The following is a 19,011-nucleotide window of genomic DNA, read 5'->3' as shown; positions in this document are numbered from 1 at the left end:
ATGCGATCTTACGTAAAAAATTGCAACCAAATTGCTGATCTTGAGGAGACTCCTTTCAAGAGTCAGTTTCTATGGACTTATGACTTACATTAAAAGATTATAAGAAACAGATAACATACTGTACTAATATAAATAGCAGGAATAGGCTATTTGGCACTCAAACCTGTTCACCTATTCTACAAAATCAAGCTAGTCTTCAATTTTGGATTTTCATCATTTTGGATTTTCCCCTCCCACTCCTACTTTCAAATCTCTTACTATCTTTTTCTGTTACTCCTGTCAAAGGGTCTCGGCCCGAAACGTCAACTGTACTTCTTCCTATATATGCTGCCAGGCCTGCTGCATTCCACCAGCATTTTGTGTGTGTTGCTTAGTCTTCTACCTCAACACCATTTCTCTACTCAGTGTTTATATCTGTAATTCTGCTTTACCAAACTCATGTTTTTTAAAAAAGCTAAGTCTACACTACATACCTCTAATGAATTGCAAAGATTCACCACACTCTACAAGTTTTGAAATTTTGTGCTGTTTCACCAAAATGGCCTCTCTCTTATTTTAACCTCTTAGAGTAGACTCCTCAGCTAAATGAGAACAAATTTGCATGAGATCACCTTTCACAAGCATGTTCAGTTAAAATTTTTGTTGCATCTATAAAATGAATAAGCAGTCAACACTTCGCCAAGACCATTCTTCGGGACTGGATCAGGACCCTTACTAAGGACTTCTTTTTCCTTTTCCCCTCCCCTTTCTCTCTTCTTCCATTCCCCACTTTAACCTCTTCTCCTCACCTGCCTATCATCTCCCCCTAATGCCCCTCCTGCTTCTCTTTCTCCCATGGTTCATTCTCTCCTATAAGATTCCTCCATTTCCAGCCTTTTACCTTTCCCACCCATCAGGATTCATCTTCTAACTTGTCCTCCTTCTCCCCCATCCCATCTACTTATTCTGGCGTCTTTCCTCTTCCTTCACAGTCCTGAGAAAGGGTCTCTGCCTGAAATTGTCAACTGTTTATTTATTTTCATATATCCTGCCTGGCTTGCTGAGTTCCTCCAGCATTTTATTTATGTTGCTCTGGATTTCCAGCATCTGCAGTACCTCTTGTGTTTATGATTTAGTCTTGCTAATCTTTTGCTTGCGTATTAAAATTATTACCTATTTTTGCATTTCTCATTGCTTTGATCGTACTCTGTCTTTTATCAATTTTGAATATTGAATTCTTAAACATACCCAATCGTCAGTCTTACTGCTTTATCTTCTTTGTAAGTTGTTTCCTTAAATGTAATACTATTTTAATATCTTTAATTTGGACCACTTTTCCTTTCATGTCTTTATGGCTTAAAGGAATGTATATTTGTTGTATGTCATAAATCAATTCCTTAAATGTCAATCATGTAATAGCATGTCACCTTTGATGTAATTTCCTGACTAATCACAGCTAATCTGCACCTCATATCTTTATAATTTCCTTGGTTTCCATCTGAAACCTTGTACTGATTTCACAGCCTGTGCACTCACTTTCAAGGACTCCATAACTCATGTTCTTGGTATTATTTATTTATATATTTGTTTATTTATTATGTTTGCGTCATTTGTTTTTTGTACACTGGTTGTCAGTTTTTGCTTGTCTGTAGTTTTTCATTGATTCTCTTTCTTTGTTCTACTGTGAATGTCTAAGAAAATGAATCTCAGGGTATATATAGTGACATCTGCATATTTTGATAATAAATTTACTTTGACTTTGAAACCTGATTTCAGATTGAAAGCCATAACTTTTGAAATTAAAGTGAAGTTCTATCCTAGGAGGCCCGTTGCAACAAACCTTTCATCACACAGAATTCAGCCTAAAATGGCTTGTTCCCTGCCAGTTTATCAACTTGGATCTAGAAATTTGGGGGGACTTACCAATGCTGCAGCAACCAGATCTTTGGCATTGAATCTGGCTCTGTGGCTCAGAAGGGAAGGGAGAGAAGAGGAAAGCAGTGGTGATGGGGGTTTTTAGTAGTTAGCAGAACAGACAGGAGATTTTCTGGTCATGAAAAAGACTCCCGAATGGTATTTAAAAAGCAAACACAAGGAAATCTGCAGATGCTGGAAATTCAAGGAACACACACAAATTGCTGGTGGAACACAGCAGGCCAGGCAGCATCTATAGGGAGAAGCATTAATGTTAGTCCTGACGAAGGGTCTTGGCCCGAAACGTCGACAGTACTTCTCCCTATAGATGCTGCCTGGCCTGCTGTGTTCCACCAGCACTTTGTGTGTGTTCCCCAATGGTATGTTGCCTCCGGTGCCAGGGTAAGGGATAACTCAGATTGGGTTAGCAGCACTCTTAAGGGAGAGATTGAGCAGGCAGTTGTGGTACATATTGGTACCAGCAACATAAGTAGGAAAAGGGATGAGGTCCTGAAGAGCATATAGGAAGCCAGTATGAAGCTGAAAAGAAGGGCCTCAAGGATGTAATCTCTGGGTGGTTGCTTACAACACACAACAGTGAGCTTAAGCATAGGATGATGTGTCTTAAGAATCGGTGTAGGGGGCAGGATTTCAGGCTTGTAGATCATTGAGGTTTCTTCTAAGGAAAGTAAAACCTGTACAAAGGGGATGGCACAATAGCATAGAGGTTAGTGTAAAGCTGTTACCCAGATTCAATTCCCACCACTGAAGCAAGTAGTTTGTACATTCTAAACTAAAACTAAACAGAAGGGATGAATTACTCCTGTACTCAAGGGAGACCAATGTCTGCCAGCAGGTTTGCTAAAGCTGTTGATGTGGGTTTAAACTAGTTTGGCAACCGGTTGGAAACCAGTGATAGGCCAGGGGGTGGAGCAGTTGATATAAAGGTAGATGAAGCGTGTAGAGAGACTGAGGAAGGATAGGTGGAACTGTCCTAATTTGCTGTCAGTTGGATGGGTTGAAATGTATCTCTTTTAATGTGAGAAGTATCAGGAACTAGGCTGATGAACTTAAAGCATGGGTTAGTGCATGAAACTATGACTGTGGCTATTACAGAGACTTGGCTGTCACATGGACAGGAATGGCTGCTGAAGTTTCAAAAGGGACAGGGAGAGAGCTAAAGAGGGTGGCGTTGCTTATTAGGGATAGTATCACAGCTGCAGAAAGAGGAAATTGTAGAAGGATCATCAGTGTGGATGGAAGTAAGAAACAGGAAGTGAGCAATCACTCTATTGGGAGTATTCTATAGACCCCCACTCTCTCCCCCCCCCCCCAATAGCAACAGAGGTGCAGATTGAGAGGCAGATTTTAGAATATTGATTGGCATCTCCTTAGTACAAAAGGTTTAAATGGGGTAAAATTTGTTACACAGGTCCAGGAAGGATTCTTAACACGATATGTAGACAGGCTGATTAAAGACTAGAGGAAAGGTCATACTAGATCTGGTATTGGGTATTGAGCCTCATCAGGAGACGGATGTTTAAGTGGGTGAGCATTTTGTAGACAGTGAACACAACTCCCTGGTCTTTAACATAGCCTCGGGCAGGGATAGGAGCAAACGAAATGTTAAAAGTATTTCGGAGAGGGTGAATTTGATACTGTTTTGGTTGTAACTTTGGAGAGTAAATTGAGAACAGATACACTCTTGAAAATGTGCAAAGGAAATATGGAGGTTGTTCAGAGAGCAATTGGCATGGTGTTCTGGGTAGGTTTCCCTTACGCTGAGATAGGGAAAGGATGGTAGGGAGAAGGAACCATGGTTGACAAGAGATGTAGAACATCTAATCAAGAAGGAAAAAGATGCTTACTTAAGGTTTAGGAAGGAAACATCAGGCAGAACTGTAGAGAATTACCAGGAAGCTGAAGAATGGACAGGAGAGCTAGAAGGGGGCATGAGAAGGCCTTGGCGAGTAGAAATAAAGAAAACCCCAAGTCATTCCACACATATGTGAAGAACAAAAGGATGACTAGAGTGAGGGTAGGACTGATCAAGGATAGGAAACATGCCTAGAGTGAGAGAGACCTTGATGATTGTGCGGACTGTGTAAAACAGGATGACACACTAGAACATGTCGACGTTAAGGAAGATGATGTGCTGCGGCTTTTGAAAAAAACATTAGGATCGATAAGTCCTTTGGGTGGAATGGGGGACATCCCGCTTCTAAAGAAATTGCTGTTCCTTTGGTGATGATCTTTGTGCCAGAGTAGTACCCAGATAATTGGAGGGTGGCAAATGTTATATCTTTGTTCAAGAAAGGTAATATGGATAAGCCTGGGAATGATAGACCAGTGTATCTTACATCAGCGGTGGGCAAACAATTGGAGAGGATTCTGAGAGGCAGGATTTACGAGCATTTGGAGAAGCATAGTCTGATGAGGGATAGTCAATATGGTTTTTTTGAGGGACTGGTTCTGCCTCACGAGCCTGATTTGAGTTCTTTGAGATGACAAACAAACTGATAAAGGCAGAGCAGTAGATGTTGTGTATATGGATTTTAGTAAGGTGTTTGATGAGGTTCCCTTTTTTAGGCTCATTCTGAAAGGAGGCATGTGGTCCAGGGGAACTTGGCAGTGTGGATTCAGAATTAACTTGCCCACAGAAGGCAGAGGGTGGTATTAGAATTAATAATTAGATAGAGCATATTCTTCCTGAAGGTCGGTGACCAGTGATATTCTGCAGGGGTCCATTCTTCGACATTTGCTCTATGATTTTTATAAATGACTTGGATGAGGGGACAGAATAGTGGGTTTGTAAGTTTGCAGATGACACAAAGTTTGGTGCTGTTTTGATAGTGCAGAATATTTTCGTAGGTTACAACTGGACATTGACAGGATGCAGAGCTGGGCTGAGAAACAGCAGATGGGGTTCAATCCAGAAAGTGTGAAGTGATTCACTTTGGAAGGTCAAAATTTAAGGCAGAATACAGGGTTAATGGAAATCCCTCAAAGTTGCAGTGCAAATTGAGAGAGTGATTTAAGGTGTATGGTGTGTTGGCCTTCATAAGACTGAGGATTGAATTCAAGAGCAGCTCTATAAAACTGATTAGACCACACTTGGGGTATTGTATTCAACTCTGGTCACCTCATAGGAAGGACGTGGAAGCTTTAGAGAGGGTGCAGAGAAATTTCACCAGGATGTTGTTTTATGAGGATAGGTTGAGCAAGCCAGGGCCTTTCTAGAGTGAAGGAAGTTGAGAGGTGACGTGGTAGGAGGTGTGGAAGATGGTAAGAGACATAGTGGACAACCAGTGCCTTTTTTCCCCAGGTTTGCAGTGGCTAATATGAGAGGGCATCATTTTAAGGTGATTGGAGGAAAGTATGGTGGGGGTGTTAGAGACTCTTAGGAAGGCAAATGGATGAAGAAAAAATGGAATTCGATGTTGGAGAGAAGGGTTAGATTAGTTTAAAATGTTGGCACAATATTGTGGGCCGAAAGGCTATACTGTTCTATATTCTCTGTTCTAAATCTACCTGTGTACATTTCACACATTCATCCGTGATGTAGTAGGTACTAATTTGATTTGCTCTATTTATATTAAAGTTCCTAATGCTACAAGTATCTTATCCCCTCATTCGTACCTTAGTTACATCACCACCATCGTAGAAAAAGGCCTGGAGATATTGTTTTCTCCCTCATAGATCAAGAAAAACAGTTTCTAATTCTATACCATGATTTGCTGATCCAAACTCCTTTGTAGCTACTATACAGATGCCACCCTGTATTGATAGCATTACTTTCTCTCTCCTTTTCCAGTTTTTCTTTCTTCTTGAAGGTCTAGAAAAATTTAGTTTCCAGCTTCCTTCACATTGCATTCATATTTCCACAATTAGATTTTACCCATTAATGATAGTCCGTTTCACTAATTCACTCTCTTGCTGCTGATGCTGCATGCATTTAGATAAAGTGTTTTTAAATTTGACCTTTTAATATTGTTTTCGTACATTGTATTTTTCCTGGTTGCCTTTGTTTTTGTTACTAATGTATTTTGATTACTATATTTCTAACTTTCTCTCTCTCCTAACACTTCTGGCTTCCCATCCCTTACCAAGTTAACTGGACCTCCCCCCCCCCCCCCCCACCCCCCGATAAAAGTAGCAAACGTGATGATACCTGTACTGTTCTTGTTGAGGTTAACCTTTCTAATTAGTCCAGAAACAGTCCCAAAGTTCCAGAAATTTAAAGCCTGCTTCCTGCACTACCTGAGCTACATTTTTTGATTTGCGCTATTCAGCTAGATTTTTTAGCATGTGACAATAGGAGTAACTGTGATGTTACAACCATTGAGGTTCTGCTTTTTAACCTCTTTCATAGTTAAAACTTGCTTGAAGTTCTCATCCTTCCTTGCACTTCCCCACACATTTAAATGTCAAACAAAGCCATTATTAGCTGTGCCAGGCTCATATTCAGTTAAACATTACATATGAACGGTGTGGTACAGAAAATGAACTGCTGTACAACACGTAATTAAAACTGCCTACCACATCACTGGCACCAGCCTACCCCCCATTAAGGATATATATGCAGATGGTGTTAGAAAAGGGTCAGCTATATCATGAAGGATCCCACCCATTCTGCTCATGGACTGTTTGTCCCACTTCCATTAAGGAAGAGGCCATGCAGCATTCACACCAGGACTACGAGACTCAAAATCAGTAACTTCTCCCAAGAAATCAGGCTGACCAATGCCTCCAACCATTAATCCAACCCACCACACCCCCCATTACTATTTTATCATTTCCTGTCAGTCACCTTATGTAGAGCTATTTTTGTGCCTAGCGTCATTTCACATACATATAATCAGTCTATCCATATAAGCTAATCTTGTGTATTGACATTTATTGATTTTTATTGTGATTCTTATGCTAATTGTATTTTTTTATGCCGCATCAGATCCTGAGTAACAATTATTTCAGTCCCCTTTACATTTGTTTACTGAAGAATGAAAATAGACAGTCTTGAATCATGAAAACTATTTAGGAGTTCCTGAAATTTTCTAGCAGAATGATCTATTTTATTTAGAGAATTGCTGTTTCAGTTTTGGAACTAAAGAAAGAAAATTCAGACATCAGGTCTTAATAACTGAGAGTCTATTAAGAGTAAGGATTGGTTAATTTGAAAACATAAGGACCAGTACATTTTGGCCCAGTTCGGCCATCACTCCATCACTTAAACAAAGCATCCACTTATTTGGGCCAACTCTTAGAAAAATAAAAACTAATTGAGAAAGTAGCCGGGATTCCCGTCATTTATGTGCAACACTATGCCACTTAATTGGGACAGGAGACTGTTGCCAAACAGTTTCTAATTAGTGTCAGTCACATGTATTTGCATGGCTGCTAAATGCTACACTATGCTGAGTGGAAAGTTTTTAAATAGCATCAATTGTGTGTGTTTGCATTCAAAAAGTGGAGATTTTTGTCACTCATAGTTGGCAAGAAATAAGCAGTAAGACAATTGACAATTTTGCTCAGTGCAGTTTCAATCACTTTGGCTTGGAGGTACCAGAAATGGCTGGGAGTGAAAATGAAACGATTTCACTACTTCAGGAGTTAGAAACTACAAAGAATTTGAAAGTATCAACAATAATCTTGAATGTTGCAATGAAAATAAAGATTTGGAGGATGCATTGGATGAAGGCAATCCATTATCTATACTCTGTCTGCGCTGGTTTTGTTCTTTTAGAGTCAGTCAAAAGAACAAGGCAGTGTATTCTGAATGAATTTCTCTGACGACTATTAGGAACTATTATGTTTTTATAGTACTCTAATTTGTTCTGTATTTCACTTAAATACATAATTTGTTACTCAAGTTTTTTAATATGCCTTTTTAACTATTTCCATGAAACTTTGGCTAATTGGGGCAACCGCTTAATTGGGCCAAAATATACTGGTCCAGTTAACCTAAATCCACTGTTTAAAAAACGTGTAAAAAAAGACAAATGACATTAAATTACATAAAACAGTACAGCACAGAATCCAGCTCTTTGGCCCATGAAGTTGTACCAAGCAAATTAACATAATGACACCAAATTAAACTAATCCCTTCTGCCTGCGCATGCCTCTCAATTTTCATGTGCCTATCTAGATGCTTCTTTAGTACCTCTGTTGTATCTGCCTCCACTAGCACATGTGGTAGGGCATTCCAGACACACACCATTCTCTGTGAAAAACAAACAAAAATTGACACTCACATCTCCTTTGAACTTCACCCCCTCACTATAATTGCGTTTCGATCCTGTGGAAAAAGATACCGTCTTTCTAGTCTTAATTTATGCCTCTCCTGTTTTCAAATCGGGTCTCCCCTTAGACTTCATTGCTCCAGAGAAAACAACCCTAGTTTGTCCAACTGCCCCTTATATATATGTCCTCTAATCCAGGCAACATCCACGTAAACTACTTCTGCGCCCTCTCCACAGCAAAAATATCCATCCTATAATGAGATGAACAGAGCTAAATGACGCCTAACCAAAGTTTTATAAAACTTCAGCATAACTTTCTCACTTTTGAACTCAGTGCCTTGACTACTAAAGGCAAGCACACCTTTATATTGCCTTCTTTACCACTCTATCAAATGCTGCAGCCACTTTAAGTGAATCAAGGACTTGGACCACAAGATTCCTCTGTACATCGGTACATTAACTGCGTACTTTATTTTTACATTAGACCTCCCAAAGTGCAACACCTCACCTCTAGATTAAATTCCATCTCTCATTCTCCACTCATATCTAAAGCTGATCTATATCCTGCTGCATATTTTGGCAATCTAACACACTTTCCACAAATCTGTGAGATCTGCAAACTTACTAACCCCCATCCGCATAATAAAACTACTGATTTTGATACAAATTAAACTGAAGTTAAAACAAAAATGGTTGCCAAGTGTGTATCTCAGAATGCTGAAAAATTATGAGTTACAATCTGTTCATGACAACTACAAATAAGGCATTTAGAAATTAATTGTAATTTACACAGATTCTGAAGATTAACTGACCCACTGACTGGATACTTCCGAAACGGTCATATCCCAAATGTACTATGGTGGCCTTACATGATAGTATACAAGTACTTCCAAAAGGCTCATGAAATACTATTCATCAAACACAGAGCAGTGATGTGCACAAAATCAAACTGCTACAGATATTTGGCATATGAAATAAAACCTAACTGTTTAATAGGCCAGCAAATGATTTGGAGGGAAAGAGAAAAAACAACTTGTGTTTTCTTGATCTTTCATGAAAATAGTGCAAATGGCAACAGAGTTATAGAAAAGATGCATTCATGAAGATAGTGTTTCCTTCCTTATCTATTGCTTCTATTTCAACACTAGGTTTTCATACCAATATTACAAATGCGGTACAGCACAGGAACAACCTCTTCGACCCACAATGTTGTGTTGAACCAACTAAGTTAGTAATCAAATAGTCAACTAAATTAATCCCTTCTGCCTACACAATGTCCATATCTTCCCATTTCTCTCACATTCCTGTGCCTATCTAAACGTCTCTTAAAAGTCCCTAATGTATTTGACTACACCACCTCCTCAGGCAGCACATTTCAGGCACACACCACTCTCTTGTTAAAAAAAAACTTGCCCTTTGCATCTCCTTTCAACTTATCCCCTCTCAGTACAAGAGTTAGGATGTCATGTTACAGCTGTACAAGACATTGGTGAGATAGAATGTGCATTTCTGCTTGGCTGGATTTAGGATCAAGATCACAAGACAAAGGAGCAAAAGTAGGCCATTCGGCCCATTGAGTCTGCTCCGCCACGTTACATACATCATGCTGGGCATGATGTAATGGTCTTGTGATGGTGGAGTGATGTAATTTTCCCTCCAGTAAGAGGTCATGTGATGGCCTGTTTCAACAGGGTATAAAAGGAGAACCCCTCCCTGTGACGCAGGTCAGTTTGTGGTTTAATTCGTCAGTGACTCTGTTCTGCTGCGTATTTGATTTTATTACGCAGTTTCGTTTTAAAAGTGGAGTTTTAATTTCTACTGTAAGAATTGTTGTGCCGGCATTTCTGAAAATCACTGCCAGTTAAAGTCCAGTCGGAGAGTAAAGATTTATCGAAGTTTGGGAAGCCGAAGTATCGAGGAAAGTTGGTGTTATCGGTGGTAAAACAGGTTCGACCTTATTTGATCCTTATTTAGAAGGAATTAGTAACCTGCAATCCAAGATGGCTCCTGCATTGCTAAAAGAGCAGAAGGAGCTGGATGCAGGGTTGCACCAAGGAAAGGTCAGTGCCTTTAAGCCGTTTTATTTCCTTCACTGTAAATCCTTTGGGCAAGGCATACTTCGGCTGGGATCAGCAGTAATGTCACGTAAGAGAATTTAAGGCTTCAAGAAAAGTCTCTCCTATCAGACTGTAAATCATTTGGACTTTTGCATCTACTACTTTAAAGAACTGAGTTCTCATTTTTCATTTTAAGAATTGTTCGAGCTGCTGTATAGCAGTCCACTTCCGGTTAAGTTAGTCGTTTGTTTACTTTTAGGGTTTTTTTGAGCGGTGTTTAATAAATGTTTTATTTATTATAAAAGACCTGTCTCAATTATATATTCATTGTTGCCATATCGTAACAAGGAACTATGTCATTAAACTGGAAATGGTGCCTAAAAGGTTCTCAAGGATGTCACTGGGACTGCGAGGCTTGAGCTACAAGGTGAAACTGGATTGGCTGGGATTTATTTCCCTCAAGTTTAAGAGGAGTGACCTTGTAGAAATTTATAAAATGACAAAGGTCATAGATAACAAGAATGAGAAAAGGTAGTATATCTAGTGCCCTATTTCAGGGTCTCTCTTCAAAGTTAGGGTAAAATCTACAGGGTGTATGCATTAAGCAAGCTAGGGAAATTACATAAAGTTGTACAGTAGTCGTTAAGGAGGCCTCTGAAATAAGTCTTTAGCTGATGCCAACCCATTTTTAGCTATGTTACCCTCTGGTATTGCAGAAAACCCATGGTTTGCCAAGCTATCTCTGTAGGTGTGCCAAATGCCAATTGCTCAAATAAAATTGCTGACACCCAATTTTGGCTCTAACTATAAATTCTGCAAGATCCTGAGTAAAGTGCTGATGGTCAAATTAAGCATATTTAGTTCAGGATTATTTGTAGCTGTTCCTATGAAAACCTTTAGTCTTGCATCTCTCCTTGCTAACCAATTGCAAAAATTCTACTCACAATAAATCACGGGAATGTATTCATTCTTTTATTGCCAGTTCTACTCTCATTGCACATTCACTCACCACATTATTAGTTCCACTTTAAGAGGAAAAGCTGGGCACCATGTTAACATAATCCCATTTTAAAGTTCAAAGCAAATGTATTATCAAAGTACATTTATGTTACCATTTACTATCCTGAGGTTCAATTTCCTGCATTTACAGGATAAAAGAAATACAATGGAATTTTATGAAAAACTAGATAAAGGCTGACAAATGATCACTACGCAAAAGAAGACAAAGTGCAAATAAAAATAATACTTAAAACATGAGTTGGAAAGAGTCCTTCAAAGTGAGTCTGTGGATCATGGGTTTAGAGTAGTGGAGAATGAAGTAATCCATGCTGGTTCAGGAGCCTGATGGTTGTAGGATAGTAACTGCTGGTGTGGGAGCTAAGGCTTCAATTCTCTTTCTAAGCTCCCTTTCCCAGTCTCTTTTCCTAAAAAAAAAATTTAATTCCTCTTGAGCTCCTCTCTCAACTCTGTTTCCAATTTCTTACCATCCTCTCCAATTTCAAGGCCTTTTATTTTTCACTGAACCTGTCTTAGTTTCAGGACTTTCTATCTCATGCACCATAGTTCCTTTTCATCCAGCCCTGCTTATCTGTCATTCCATAGTTCCATATAGATCACTTCAGTTTCTGATCAATCCTGAGTAACCCTATACTGGTGAGAAGGGGTGTTAAATGGAGCATTCAAGTGATGCTGATGTAATGAAGTAGGTAAGTAATTTTTGCAGCAGTGCTAAATTTAAACATTGACATATCCCAAACTGTTTCAAGTTTGTCAACCTTTATGTATGCAATGTTGTGACAAACTGTATGACAGCCTTGGCTTAGTATTAGTACTAAGGTCATGCATAAGCTTATGAGATACCAGCTAAAAATAACTACCGGTATCTTCACAAACAAGAGAAAATCTGCAATTGTTGGAAATCTGAGCAACACACACACACAAAATGCTGGAGGAACTCAGTAGACAAGGCAGCATCTATGGAAAAAAGTACAGTCAACATTTTGGGCTTAAACCCTGCTCATTGCCTCTCTGTGGTGCTTCCCCCTCCCCCCCCCCCCACCTTTTCTTCCATGGCTTTATGTCTCTTTCACCAATTAACTTCCTAGCTCTTTACTTCATCCCTCTCTGTCCAAGTTTCATCTATTGCCTGGCGTTTCTCTCTCCCTTCCCCTCACCTTTCAAATCTACTCTTCAGCTTTCTTTCTCCACTCCTGCCGAAAGGTTTCGGCCTGAAACGTCGACTGTAGTTTTTTCCATAGATACTGCCCGGCCTGCTGAGTTCCTCCATGATATTGTGTGTGTTACAACTCTCTGCATACTCAGCTAAGTGTAAGCAGACGTCATGATACAGTGATGTAACCAATGTTTATCAAATTAATCAATTAAATTGTATTCTAATTTAACTACTATTTGTAGGATGTAATTGTAATCAGTCCCTCAGAAGTTACTTAATTGTTTTTAAAATATTTTGGAACATACTGTTTTTATAAAAGTGCAATAACTGCAAGTTAATTCTTTCATTATAAGAAAGAATACCAACCTAGATAAGTCATACAGCTCAGTATCTTATTTTTAAAAATAAGAAATTTTATTCTTTGAAAAAACACATTACCAATGGAGGCACTTCAGGCAGATGAGGCTTGTCAGCCATGGTTAGCAGCTCAGCTACGAGAAGGTAAACTAATCTTAAACCTCCACTGCCTTGTGGCTATACCCACTCATGGGTAATGCTTTGGGAGTAAACCCCAAAGGACTCTGTGACCAGAGATAGTGTCACAGCTGCAGAAAACGTGAATGCCATGGAGGGATTGTGTACGGAGTCTCTGTGGGTGGAGGTTAGGAACAGGAAGGGGTCAATAACTTTACTGGGTATTTTTTATAGGCCGCCTAATAGTAACAGGGATATCAAGGAGCAGATAGGGAAACAGATCCTGGAAGGGTGTAATAATAGCAGAGTTGTCATGATGGGAGATTTTAATTTCCCAAATATCGATTGGCATCTCCCTAGAGCGAGGGGTTTAGATGGGGTGGAGTTTCTTAGGTATGTTCAGGAAGGTTTCTTGACACAGTATGTAAACAAGCCTACAAGAGGAGAGGCTGTACTTGATTTGGTATTGGGAAATGAACCTGGTCAGGTGTCAGATCTCTCAGTGGGAGAGCATTTTGGAGATAGTGATCATAATTCTATCTCCTTTACAATAGCATTGGAGTTAGAAAAGCGTTTAATTGGATTAAGGGGAATTATGAGGCTATCAGGCAGGAAATTGGAGGTTTAAATTGGAAACATATGTTCTCAGGGAAAAGTACGGAAGAAATGTGGCAAATATTCAGGGGATATTTGTGTAGAGCTCTGTATAGGTACGTTCCAATGAGACAGGGAAGTTATGGTAGGATACAGGAACCGTGGTGTACAAAGGCTGTAATAAGTCTTGTCACAAAGAAAAAAGCTTACAAAAGGTTCAGAGAGCTAGGTAACGTTAGAGATCTAGAAAATTATAAGGCTACTAGGAAGGAGCTTTAGAAAGAAATTAGGAGAGCCAGAAGGGGCCATGAGAAGGCCTTGGCGGGCAGAATTAAGGAAAACCCCAAGGCATTCTACAAGCATATGAAGAGCAAGAGGATAAGACGTGAAAGAATAGGACCTATCAAATGTGACAGTGGGAAAGTGTGTATAGAACTGGAGGAAATAACAGAGGTACCTGATGAATACTTTACTTCAGTATTCACTATGGAAAAGGATCTTAGTGATTCTAGTGATGACTTGCAGCAGACTGAAAAGCTTGAGCATGTCGATATTAAAGTGGATGTGCTGGAGCTTTTGGAAAGCATCAAGTTGGATAAGTCGCCAGGACCGGACGAAATGTACCCCAGACTACTGTGGGAGGCGAGGGAGGAGATTGCTGAGCCTCTGGCGATGACCTTTGCATCATCAATGGGGACAGGAGAGGTTCCTGAGGATTGGAGGGTTGTGGATGTTGTTCCTTTATTCAAGAAAGGGAGTAGAGATAGCCCAGGGAATTATAGACCAGTGAGTCTTACCTCAGCGGTTGGTAAGTTGATGGAGAAGATCCTGAGAGGGCAAGATTTATGAACATTTGGAGAGGTATAATATGATTAGGAGTAGTCAGCATGGCTTTGTAAGGTCATGCCTTACAAGCCTGATTGAATTTTTTGAGGATGTGACTAAACACATTGGTGAAGGAAGAGCAGTAGATGTAGTGTATATGCAAGGCTTATTGAGGAAGTAAGGAGGCGCAGGATCCAAGGGGACATTGCTTTGTGGATCCAGAACTGGCTTGCCCCAGAAGGCAAAGAGTGGTTATAGATGGGTCACTTTCTGCATGGAGGTCGGTCACCAGTGGAGTGCCTCAGGGATCTGTTCTGGGACCCTTACTCTTTGTGATTTTTATAAATGACCTGGATGAGGAAGTGGAGGGATGGGTTAGTAAGTTTGCTGATGACACAAAGGTTGGAGGTGTTGTGGATAGTGTGGAGGGTTGTCAGAGGTTACAGCGGGACATTGATAGGATGCAAAACTGGGCTGACAAGTGGCAGATGGAGTTCAACCCACATAAGTGTGAAGTGCTTCATTTTGGTAGGTCAAATATGATGGCAGAATATAGTTTAATGGTAAGACTCTTGGCATTGTGGAGGATCAGAGGGATCTTGGAGTCCAAGTCCATAGGATGCTCAAAGCAGCTGTACAGGTTGACTCTGTGGTTGAGAAGGCATGGTTGGCCTTCATCAATTGTGGAATTGAATTCAGGAGCTGAGAGGTAATGTTGCAGCTATATAGGACCCTGGTCAGACCTCACTTGGAGTACTGTGCTCAGTTCTGGTCGCCTCACTACAGGAAGGATGTGGAAGCCATAGAAAAGGTGCAGAGGAGATTTACAAGCATTTATTAATCCTGACAAAGAGTCTCAACCCAAAACGTTGACTGCTCCTTTCAACGGATGCTGCCCGACCTGCTGAGTTCATCCAGCTTTTTTGTACGTCTTGATTTGACCACAGCATCTGCAGTGCACTTTATGTTTACAAGTATGTTACCTGGATTGGGGAGCGTGCCTTATGAGAATAGGTTGAGTGAACTCGGCCTTTTCTCCTTGGAGCAAAGGAGGATGAGAGGTGACCTGATAGAGGTGTACAAGATGATGAGAGGCATTGATTGTGTGGATAGTCAGAGGCTTTTTTCCAGAGCTGAAATGGTTGCCACAAGAGGACACATGTTTAAGGTGCTGGAAAGTAGGTACAGAGGAGATGTCAGGGGTAAGTTTTTTACTCAGAGTGGTGAGTGTGTGGAATGGGCTGCCGGCAACGGTGGTGGAGGTGGATACGATAGGGTCTTTTAAGAGGCTTTTAGATAGGTACATGGAGCTTAGTAAAATAGAGGGCTATAGGTAAGCCTAGTAATTTCTAAGGTTGGGACGTGTTTGGCACAACTTTGTGGGCCGAAGAGCCTGTATTGTGCTGTAGGTTTTCTATGTTTCTAAAAACCCAGAGCTGGAGTCCCTAAAGCAGTCCTACATTGGGTTCAACACTGGCAATTCCTGTGGAGATGCTGGTGCCTAACCGTATTGATCTCTGTCATTCCTTTGGGTTCATCAGATGCATGGAGAGGGGGAGCTTGCTACATGAACAGCAGCTTGCTCTCCATATTGTGCTGCTCTTCTATCAATATCTAGATAACTGGGATGCAACTTCCATGGGCAACCCTGACCAATAGGGGCCTATGTCTGCAGTATCTCCTTGGATAATTACAAAAGGAAAGCTTCCCATTATGCCATAGAATTACAATGGTTAAACTATTCATAAGTAAAAAACCAAAAAAGGTTTGTTTGACCCTTAGGCTTCAATGCAGCTAACAAGTCTACATAAGGTAAATGAGTCAATGTTGTTTGAAAGCCCAAAGGAATATCAACATTGTTGCTCTCATCAGTCCTTTTCATGACATCGTTAGACTGCAAACTAATCATATTTCATCAAGATAGGATCTCAGACTTCAAAAAGGAAAATAATTATGTATACTTCCTCCAATTTTAATAAAGGTTATTTTTATTCAGCTTTGCTTTTTACATATACAAGCATAATCATAAAAAGCTATAGGAAAAAATTGCTGTGAGATTCATCAAAGTAAAAATTAAAATAATTCAAACAAAAATTTAATTTGTGGAATTTATAAATCATACACTATTTCAATAAATTATACTTTGAACACACTGTGGTTGTTTTGTTCTTCCTAATCTTTTTTCCTCAATATAAATTGTTCTACATGTTGGATTTCGCTTCAAATGCAGTGTTTATAGCTCATTTGGTAGCAACTGCATTTCTTATGTCTGATGCTTCCCAGTTTGGTTCCATTTCAGAGAATTTTGCATAAAAATGTAAGTTGGAGCTGTTGTGGGGGGGGGGGGGGGGAGCAGTGCTGCGGGGTTCCCATCCTTTGGATGAAGCAGTAAACAAAGACCTTGGTAGGTTTTCTAGATTGGATTTCATGCCTTGGCCTGTTAACACACTTGTTCCAGATTTATAATAAATTTATGTCAGGTGGTTGATAGAGGATCAGAAGTTGTAGCACCTCAGGATAGTGATAGGAACATATTGGGTACCACACAAAATGTTGGATTAGAGTGTTGATCTAAGTATTTGCGGGCTGGATTATTTTAAAATAAATTTGTGGATTCTGCCTAATGCCCATTTTTTTAGATAGCTCCAAATTAGACACTTTATTAATTCTTTAATTCCCAACTTCCCTGAAATGCCCGAGAAAAATGTTATGGATTTCTTTCTTTCTATTAATCCACTGGGTAAAGGTTTAATATCATTTATTCGTGATAAATTAGCATTCTTACGGCGTGCCCCGTGGATAAAATTAGAATGGCTTGGGAGCATGATTTAAATATCTCTTTATCTGATGAGATTTGGGACTCGATTCTCAAATCGGTTAATTCAACCTCTCTTTGTGCTCGCCATTGCCTTTTACAGTTTAAGATTGTTCATCGAGCCCATATGTCTAAATCTAAATTATCTCGATTTTACCCTAATATTAGTCCTCTTTGTGATAAATGCAAAAGGGGCGAGGCTTCTCTTATTCATATGTATTGGTCCTGTCCTGGCTTAGAGAAATTTTGGAAGGATTTTGTCTACTTAGAACGGAAGCCAAAGGCAAAATGGTCAGAAGCCCGAGTTTGGCTTTGGTTCTGTTACGTTTACTGAGAAAGATGAGTCAATAATGTATCAGAGAATGACACATAGAGAGTGAGAGGAATGTAGGAGGGGAAAGAAATAAATGAACACTGTATTGTCAAAAAAAACTGAAATGTATATGATTATACCAAAAAAACACCAGAGCAGCATAATGAATTAAAGTGGGAAATTTGCATAAAATCTTAACAAAAAAGTAACATTTTCACCAAGATGGGAAATGATAAGACACCAAGTGTAAGCATCAAGTACCCTTTTCATAATTCACATGGAAATATACAGAAGCAAACACTCTGAAGCCTCACACTTACCCAGAATTCCACAACTGGTGAGGCAGCTTAGCCATCTTATGGCCTCTAATCTTTGAATTTTTGTTCCTCGCCATTTTCTATGTATTTATTGTGTTCACTGTTGAAGTATTTTTGTTAATTTGTTCATCTATTTACCTATTTTAATCTTCGAACCTTAACTTGGTTTTCTGCCCTTAGCTTGTCTTGTGTCTTGCTAACTTTTAAACTTTTAATTCTGATGTACTCCTGCCACCCCCATCCCACCTGACTTCGTTCTGTAAACTTGGTCATCCAAATTCATTTTCTAACTAGCAGCAAATTCTCTGGACTTGTTATCCTACAGTGCTTCCCAATTGAGAATTATTTTGATTTTAATCTGATCATGTTTATTTTAATTCCTTTCACAGAATTATCTATTCATTTCACCAGTTTATCCTCTTAGGAAAAAAAATCTGACAAAATCGGTACTCTTGATCAATCATAGTTTCACTTATGAGGAATCAGGGCTCTGTAGTTTAATTTTGGGCCAATAAATCCTGACTTTATTCTAAAACAAAAAAAACGACTTTATCCTGTTTATAGTACCTGGGAAATTTTGATTCAGTTGAAATCTGAAATGTTAAATAAATAACTATTATTAATGGTATGGTAATTTTAAATCTATCTTGTTCTCTAAGGTCTTTCAGAGAAGGACATCTGTCTTTACCCAATCTGGTTAGATCGTTTCAGATCACATCAATGTGATGAACCATAACTTCATACTGAAATGCCCTATTAAGTCATTCAGTTGTATCAAAATGCCAAATTAAACTAAAATAATAGTAACATCAAATACTCCACCTGGAATTAATCTCAGAACCAGATCTAGACACAACAAAATTGTTTCCATGCACATTGACCTTGCAAAACATTTAGAAACTGCTGTCTAAATTTGGAATGCAATTGCACTGATTGCATAATTATCCCTGATGAATCAGGGATGGTTATGCAACCTTTGCAATAACTGATGAATCAGTACTATATGCTGAATAAAATGAAATGTACTGAAATCAGTAAGGCAAAATATTTTTTTAAATGGGAGAAAGAGTGGTGGTCAGTGTTGATCATTTAACTGACACAGAAGAGGAGATAAGGCCTGGATCAGATCAACCATGATCATATTGAATACTGTACTAAAGGACCGATTAGCTTACTCATGTTCCTTTAACATTGTTAAGGCTGGCTTTAATAACACTGATCTGGAGTTGCTCTTAGGTCAGACAGGGTAAGATGGCAAATTTCCTGTACTAAAGGACATTAATTAACCAGACTGAATTTTTCCACACTCTA

The 19,011-nt window shown here is 39.4% G+C and overlaps 1 protein-coding gene across 1 annotated transcript in view; it reads right to left on the bottom strand.

Annotated features, from left to right (window-relative positions):
* The window catches only part of ezh2 (enhancer of zeste 2 polycomb repressive complex 2 subunit), a 136,244-nt gene that overhangs the window by 98,584 nt on the left and 18,649 nt on the right, over positions 1–19,011 (bottom strand). The gene's annotated exons all lie outside the window — the stretch shown is intronic.

Source organism: Hemitrygon akajei, chromosome 8 (assembly GCF_048418815.1).
Source record: "Hemitrygon akajei chromosome 8, sHemAka1.3, whole genome shotgun sequence".
Lineage (NCBI taxonomy): Eukaryota > Metazoa > Chordata > Chondrichthyes > Myliobatiformes > Dasyatidae > Hemitrygon > Hemitrygon akajei.
Note: the sequence above shows the minus strand (reverse complement) of the source record. Positions and strands in the feature narration are given on the sequence as shown.